General features: G+C 34.0%; 1 pseudogene; it reads right to left on the bottom strand.

The window, feature by feature from the left end:
• Positions 1 to 951: 951 nt before the first annotated feature.
• On the bottom strand, positions 952 to 2,384 carry LOC123250351 (annotated as a pseudogene).
• Between the last annotated feature and the right edge of the window lie 6,366 nt (positions 2,385 to 8,750).

Genomic DNA, 8,750 nt, shown 5'->3' with positions numbered 1-8,750 from the left:
AATAAATATTAGCTCACGAAGCAAAAAAAAAAAAATCAATGAGTAGCAAGGAATGGACTGTTTGCTTGACTCACATGGATTCTGAAAGCTTTCTTTTTTTTTTAAAAAATTGCTTTCCTAGTGTTGTTTTGTTTTTATAGTTGCTAGTGTAGCAATACTTCTTATTCCCCCCAAAAAAACCTGATAAATCACAATTGCCTTGGAACCAAGACTGGCCACTAATCCCATACTTCATAGGAGTGGTGGCTCCTGCTACACTTAGACTATCCTTTCCCTAGTTTGGAATGATACAGTTATAAGCAGGTTCCACCAAGAATGCTCCTGTGTCAACTTTAAATTTTATGCCAATGACAGGTACAGTCAAAGTGATATCTAACATTTAGCATGTTAAAATCAGGATAATGAAACACTAGAATGATCATTTATATCTAATAACAAAACTGAATGAGTTTGGAAGTAAAAAGTTTTATATTTGGGTACAAAAAAATCAACTCCACAATTAGAGGTAAAAAAGAGATGAACTATATGAAAAGTCATAAGTTTTGATGATCCAAAAACTCAATACAAGTCAAGGTGAGTCAATAAGCCAATCAATTAATAAATCTTTATTAAAAAAAATACTCTGTTCCAAGCACTATCCCCATTGTGATGGAAATGAAAGAAAGGTAAAAGATAGTCATTTCTCTCAGTGCATGATAGTCTATTGCACAGAAGTTCTTTTTTTTAATACTTTTCATGTCAAATTTTTATTATCTTCAGAATATAATTAAATTTTACAAATAAGAATATTTTCAGTTACTATAACTCATTTCTTAAACAACTTAATGTTTTTGTAATGCGAATCCATTACAACAATTATTCCCTACAAAGTAACAGGGGAGAAAGAAAAATTTCTATATAGTCTGTGATAGGGTACATCTCCAAAAAAAAAAAAGTTAAATTTCTGTGTTTTCAGTTGAATCGTATATTATTTTCTTCAAGAATATTCTTTTTTCATGGAAATAATTATGAAACTATACTATATGCTCAACTTCTTATTTAACAGTAAGAAATGGGTTTTTGGAGAGTTCATTAGTAACTAGTTTCATGAAATGATGAATTGTTTCTTGTTTTGGAAAATCTTCCAGGCATTTATCCAAAAATATATGTTCATGAAAAATAGCACCATCATTATCATCAATACCAGCTTCATTGTTTAGACAATGTCCACAGTTTTCCCTCTTTTGTCCACTGGGTCATCTCCTCAGTAACATTCTGGGAAAGTTGGTAATTTATTTTGGCTAATTGATTAGCAAATTTCACATCCCAAAGTGTTGGTGATCCCTCTGTTTAAAGTGCTTCTTCATCAGCTATCTCAACAGGGAAAACATTAAGCCTCTTCCCCTGGAATAATCTTTTCCCTTTCCTAGAATCTAGAGCTAACAATTCCTTTGTAGATAAAAATCCATGTCCTTCATCAGACTGAATCTGATGGTCTGACTTGGCTAAATTCGAGATGTAGATGACTTGGCAATCTTCATATCTGATATGTTGCTTATATTTTTTGTTTCTTTTCTTAATTTTCTTAATTGATGGAACAAATATGATTTGAATGAAAACTTGTCAAAAGAAAGATTCAGCACCAGCAGTTGCAGCTGCCACTAATTCAGGACTCAGTGACTGCTGACTCTCAGGTGCAGAATCTTCTACAGCTTTCTCAGTCACACTTCTCATCCTCCTTAGGTTTTTAACTTCCTTCTTGCTTTGTGTGTGTGTTTTTTGTCCTGTAACATGTCTAATGAACTCAATTCAACTTTAATACTCTTTATGATAATCAACAAATTTTTATTTACATTCTCTTTTCATTATCCTGTCTCCCTAGAACATCCTTAGAAATTGTTGCAGCAGGAATAGAAGACTCATCTTTCTTGTTGCAGATCACATTGTTTGTTCCAAACCACCTTTGAATTTTGTATTGTCTTTGGTGGGGAGACAATGTTGAGGAAGATCATTTATTTTATATTTTATTTTTATTTATTTATTTATTTTGAAACCCTTACCTTCCATCTTAGAATCAATACTGTGTATTGGTTCCAAGGCAGAAGAATTGTAAGGAGTAGGTAATGGGGGTAAAATGACTTGCCCAGGGTCATATACCTGGGTTGTGTCTGAGGTAAGATTTAAACCCAGGACCTTCTGTCTCTAGGTCTGGCTCTCAGTCCACTGAACCACCCAGCTTCCACATGAGGGACAACATTTAAACTATGTTACTTTCTTCATCTGGCTGAGCAGGGCAGAGGCCACACTCCCGGAGTCTCAATCACTGCTTCAGAGCCACTAGATGTGCAAGGAAGATGATGAGAGAGGGGAAAGCTGGTCCTGAAGGCTGAAATGTGGGAGAACATTTCACTTTGCATCAGTTCATAAGTTTTTCGAAGATTTTATGAAATCATCTCCCCTGATGTTTCATTCCTTTGGCTATTCTTCCTCCAACCCCAGAGAGATGTATCTCTCCATCTTTCCTTTATTTTGAGGTTTTTTATTTGTGTGTGTGTGTGTGTGTGTGTGTGTGTGTGTGTGTGTGTGTGTGTGTGTGTTCAGAGGAGTTGGGCAAGTTGAGTTTCCCTTACCACACCATTTTAATTCCTAGATTGCAACTTGCTTTTCTATCATCTTTTAAATAGCTGTTATATTTATTTCTGTTTTGCTGAGGCCTGGTATCCCCATTTCTCTATATTTCATTTATAGGCATTGATAAGAAGCTGAACCCTAGCATATAGGCCCACATATTCTCCAAAAGAACATAGAACAGATCAACCCTGTCACACATGAAAAACCAGGATACTACCTTTCAAAACCAACTGAAATATTAATAAACCTTGACTGAGTTGATGTGAAATAATTGTCCATTATAATAAGTCAGCAGAAAAGTCAGTGCATATGCTAGAGGGTACTTGTAAAACATTCAGTCTTTGAAAACTTTCCTTTCATAAATTAGAAATATCCTGAACAATTAATTAGTTGTTGTATAGGCAGAGATCTGTGTATCTTATTTGGATCTAGACCTTATAGTTAGAATCTTTTCTGACATGTCACTTATCATGTCAATCTATCCATTGCATTTATCTGTAAATTGGCCAATTATCTTTAATAAGCCATAACTGGACATCATGGAAGCAAGGTAGAATCCAGTGAAATAAATATCAAACACACAATTCATGCCTTTTGTAATTCAAGTGTAGTACTGATAAAAATTCTATTTTAAGAGGTTGCTCCAGTTTGAACTTTTGCTGACAAATTAAAGGGTGAATTTTCATGTGAATTTCAGACCTCAGTTTCATTCCTAACTTTTATAAATTACTGGAACCAAACATTTAGATGTTTTCTAAGATCGTCACCACAAGTACTTACCCCTCTATATAGTACTTACTGGATTTGATAGAAAATTTCCTAAATTCATTAGAATTATTTTAATTATTTTGTATCTAAAATGTACAAGATCTAATTCCTGGATTTGTGAGTTGATTATACCATTACTGTATTGGCCAGAGAAAAGAGGAAAGCCTATAAGTGATTGGGATAGATAAGCACTCAATGCAAGTAGCAATGTTAGAAGCAAATGTTCCAGAAGGGAATTGGTCATTGCTAATAATTAATGACCAATAATATATCCATTAACTTTGTTATAAACATTAGTATTGCTTTGCTAACCAAATGTAATGCATTTTAGATACAGCATTTAACATTAAAAATAGATTGCTCTCTTTGTTCCTTTTAAAATTTCCGTGTGACCTGTGCCATTAATTTGAAATAAATATATTTTAGGAGCCAACTCCAAGAAAGCATAGCACTCAATGTCAATATATTTTACAGTATTGTTCCTCAAAAGCTACACAGGTATCACACAATTTTAGAAGTAGTTTCAGTGATCCCCTTGTTCCTCCACCAACACTTCTATTTTACAAGTGAGAAACTGAGGCCCAAGGAGTTCAAATGACTTGCCCAAGTTTACAACAGTTAATTAGAAGAGAGAATAGAACCTAAGTATTTTGTTTGCTTTTATTTCTACAATTGTCACTGTCCCATTCAACAATTTTACTATATCCCTACTATATTCATGAAGGAAAAAAATTTAATTGAAATCTTTAGGCAGTTTTCATAAAAAAGATATCAAAACTATCAATAAGCACATGAGAAAGTGTTCTAAATCTCTAATAATTAACTGAGGTATCACCTTACACCCAGCAGGGTGGAGTAATGAATGTTGGAGGGGATGTGGCAAAATTGGGACATTAATGCATTCCTAGTGGAGTTGTAAATTGATCCAACCATTCTGGATGGCAATTTGGAACCATGCCCAAAGAGCGCTAAAAGACTGCCTTCCCTTTGATCTAGCCATACCATTGTTGGGTTTATACCCCAAAGAGATCATAGATAAACAGATTTGTACAAAAATATTTATAGCTACACTCTTTGTGGTGGCAAAAACTGGAAAACGAGGGTATGTCCTTCAATTGGGGAATGTCTGAACAAATTGTTGTATATGCTGGTGATGGAATACTATTGTGCTCAAAGGAATAATGAACTGGAGGAATTCCATATGAACTGGAATGACCTCCAGGAATTAAAATTAAATGTAATGGGCTTCTGTAGTAGCAGCAATGCAATGACCCAGGACAATTCTGAGGGTTTTATGGGAAAGAACTCTACCCACATTCAGAGGAAGAACTACAGGAGTGGAAACACAGAAGAAAAAAAACTGCTTGAACACATGGGTTGATGCGGACATGATTGGGGATGTAGACTCAAAACTACCACCCTAGAACAATTATCAATAATATGGAAAAAGTTCTCCATGGATGACGCATGAAGAAACCAGTGGGAAATGTGTGTCGGCTGGGTGAGGGGAGAGCAAGAACATGAATCATGGAACCATGGAAAAATTTTTCTAAAAAATAAAAAAATTTTAAAAAGAAATGTTTAAAAATGCTGTACTTCATAGAATCCATAAATGTCAAGATTAATAATATTACAGTTTGATATATGTGGTTAAAGAATTCCCCTCTATAGAACCCCTCATGTGAAGTAGATTTATTTCCACATTCCTATTCTCAAATCCAGTTTTAGAGGGATTTTTTTTTTTTTTGCCAACTATCTAAATTGAATAACTCTTCTGTTGGTGTGAGACAAGCAGATGCTTCTTTTTTCTGTAAATTGTGACTCACCTTTTTCTTGACTTCTGAGATGACCATAACTTTTATTATGCCTGCACAACCTTTTAGAAAATCATAGAATTAGAGTGGAGGTATTTTAGAATGCATGTATTCTCTCTCTCTCTCTCTCTCAGAATAAGTGTTATGGATGAAAAAATAGTTTTATTAACATTATTTATTTGTTTGTTTGTTTGCATTTATTTATTTGTTTATTTGTTAATTTATTTATTTATATGTTGCAGTTTTATTGTTGTTTTGTTGTTTTCAGTTGTGTCCAACTCTTCATGGCCCCATTTAGGGTTTTCTTGGCAAAGATCCTGGAATGGTTTGCCATTTTCTTCTCCTGCTTATCTTACATATGGAAAACCTGAGGCAAACTGGGTTAAGTGATTTGTGCAAGGTACAACAGCTAATAAGTGTCTGAGGGCAGATTTGAACTCAGATCTTCCTGACTCAAGGCACAGCACTCTATTGCTTCATCTAGCTGCCTATTTATGGTAGTAATATTACTTAAAGAAGGTTATAAAATTACTCTCATCAGATATTTTTACAGTAAAACCTGACTTAATATCCATGGTAGGCATGTTTAGGGATGAAGAGATTGGTCAAAGATTTTTTCATGTCCAAAGATTTTTATCAACAATTACTTGATAAAAAGAAATGACACTGATGAAACAAATAACATTGATAGTCCCCAATGAAGATCTTTGCATATCTCTGGGAGGAAGAATTATTAATGGTTATTACTTCATGCATATATTAGCAAAGGGAAAATTTGAAATCTTTCAGGAAAGACAAAATAAAACATCTCTAATAAATTATAATGAATTAATATTTTAGTAACTTGACACATATATTTAATTTTAAAAGTGTTAAGCACCTACTATGCTCAAGGCAAAATGCTATGATTATGTATATAAATATAAAAAAGTGTTAACAATTCTTGTCATCAAAGAGCATTGCATTCTACTTGTTGGGTACATATATACATTACATATATGGTCAATACACACTGGGGGAAATTTTTATTGTCCTAGCAATTGTCCTGAGAGCAGTGATATATTCCCCCATAGAGTTCTAAGTGAAGCTGTTGGAGTTTTCTGTGAGAATTTCTGTGAGAATTTCAAATTTATTTGCTCAAGTCCTTATTCTATTGTATCCTCTCTAATATCAATGACCAGTCCTTGTTAATATGTATTTTTTCAGTAATTATCACAGTGATTAGTGCCCTAACTTAATTAGTTAGTAACAATTGCATTTTTCAAAAAGGAATGGCAAATGAAAATATGTAGGAAGAACAGATGCTATAAGAATCTTCCCTTTGTTACCAGAGACACAATCCCCTATTTACTATTTACTATTTACTAGTTCAGTCCCTGGGATTAATGGACTCAAACTTCAACTATGTGCTGAAAAAGTATTCCAATGCAGTTTAAATGAATGAACATAAATTAAGCACCTACTATGTACCAGGCTCTATGATAAGCACTGTGGATATAATGAACAAAAATGACATTTTTCATTAAATTCATTTAAGGAACTTAAAACCTGATGGAAAGAAACAACACTGAACATAGGACAGCTGAGGGTGGAAGTTGGGTAGAAACTAGTGGGTAGCTGCATGGGGGGCATCTTGTTCTATGGAGTAGAAAAGAGTAAGGACAGCAAAGCAGAGTGGAGTGAGCAGCATTCTTCTCACCAAGTTCACTTGTAAATGAAGTATAAGTATAGGGCAAAGTACATTTTAGGACATTATTTCAACAAAGATCCCATTATTAGGCTGTGCCCTGTAGGCTGCCTCTTGAGGTTGTACTCCACACTACCCTTGATTTCTGGTAAATTCTAATATAAACTCCAATTCTTGGAACACTGGCAAGTGTATCTTTTGATGTTTTGAAGCTCAGAGTTTGTGCTCTAGACTATTCTATTTAGCTCCAATAATCTATGGCCTAAGACAGTGATGGGCAAACTATGGCCCGCAAGCCAGATGTGGCCCCGTGAAAAGTTCTATAGGATACAATACAATGAAACTTCAAAAGAGTTGCCTTAGAAACAGAATGACAGATGAGCATTTACTTTCCTTTGGTCCCCTCTTTAAAAAGTTTACCCATCACTGGCCTAAGAGAAAAAAGGACATAAACCAAAGAGAAAAAAATATACATATATTGCTCACAGTCTCATGCAAGCTTTATATGAGAAAAAAGCTGCTGTGCTACCTCTCTATCTCTGCCTCTCTCTTTCACTCTATCTCTTGTCTCCGTCTGCCTTGTATCTAAAATTTATTTTCTTTATTAAACCTTGATTTATTTACTCAGTTCTGTGTTTTGTTTAAATTTAGTTGATATAGACAGAAATTCTGTAGTCAAGGTAGTCAGTAGAAGGAAAACTGGGTGACTGGGTTGGATGTTCCCCAAGATGGAATAAAAAACCTTTATATTCATTCTTTTTTTTTGCATAAGAGGCTTTTACACATATGAATTTTAGCTACAACAATTAAGTTTGGAAAAGCTCATTGTCTCAGGTTTATTTCCTTGGCTAGTATATTTGTTGGAACAGATTTATACCTCAGTATGAACCCTTCTCAAATGGGACAGACATATTGGAATTAAATTGGGAACCAGGAACCCAGCCAAAAGGCTGAGACGGGCTATTCCTTTAGGGGATGATTTGAACTTGCTTTGTGGCTAATGTCTGTAGGAGTCAAAGATAAGATGGTTTTTCTTGAGGTATTGTAATACTCTTGTTTCATATTAAGGGTAAAATGCCAATATGCAGGATATTCTGAGTCACCGCAGAGATTCCTGAATAGTCAAGGAGGGAAGAAAGACTTCCAGGTTCCCCACATTCCCTCCCATGTTTTCAGGGCTTTAGTTCTGTTTATAAAAGAACCATTCAAATCCCTTCATATCTAGAATTAGAGAATAAATATCAGCACAAAAACTCTGACACTTTAAGGCTTTTAAGGTATGATGTGGAAAGAGGCTCTTACTAATCTACCTTTACATTTAAAAAAAAACAATTATTCTAATACATTATTTGACATAATATTGCAGAAAGCTTGAAAATATATATCAGAAAATTGAGCATAGAAAAGAAGTAATAAAATGGAAATAGAACAATTGTTAGATTTTTAGAAAGCATCTTGATTTCCAAGTGGTAGAGAATACAAAAAGATGGAAAATTTCTAATTTTCTATAAACCCATTTAAATGAAAAATCATAGAAAAAGGAGCTAATTCAGAAGAAAGGTATAATTTTTAAGATTTCCATATATGTTTGAACTTTATTCAATGATAGAATCAACAGTCAGGACTTCTACACTCCCCAATTTCTTTCTAGCATTTTTAATTTTATCTATTGTAAGGCTAAAATATATTCATTCTCTCTTCTTTGTCCCTCATATAACTGCCACACACTTCATTTCTTCTCAATGTGCTATCAACCTCACCAAATGCATAGCAAAAATAGAAGCACTAGTCATATGTAACATAGACAAAGTATTTTAATCGATTTTGGATCCTGCACTCCTCAAAAATAAATAACCCCCACAAAAAAAATA

The sequence above is a fragment of the Gracilinanus agilis genome, chromosome 5, assembly GCF_016433145.1.
Source record: "Gracilinanus agilis isolate LMUSP501 chromosome 5, AgileGrace, whole genome shotgun sequence".
NCBI lineage: Eukaryota > Metazoa > Chordata > Mammalia > Didelphimorphia > Didelphidae > Gracilinanus > Gracilinanus agilis.
This window is presented reverse-complemented; position numbering and strand designations above follow the sequence as displayed.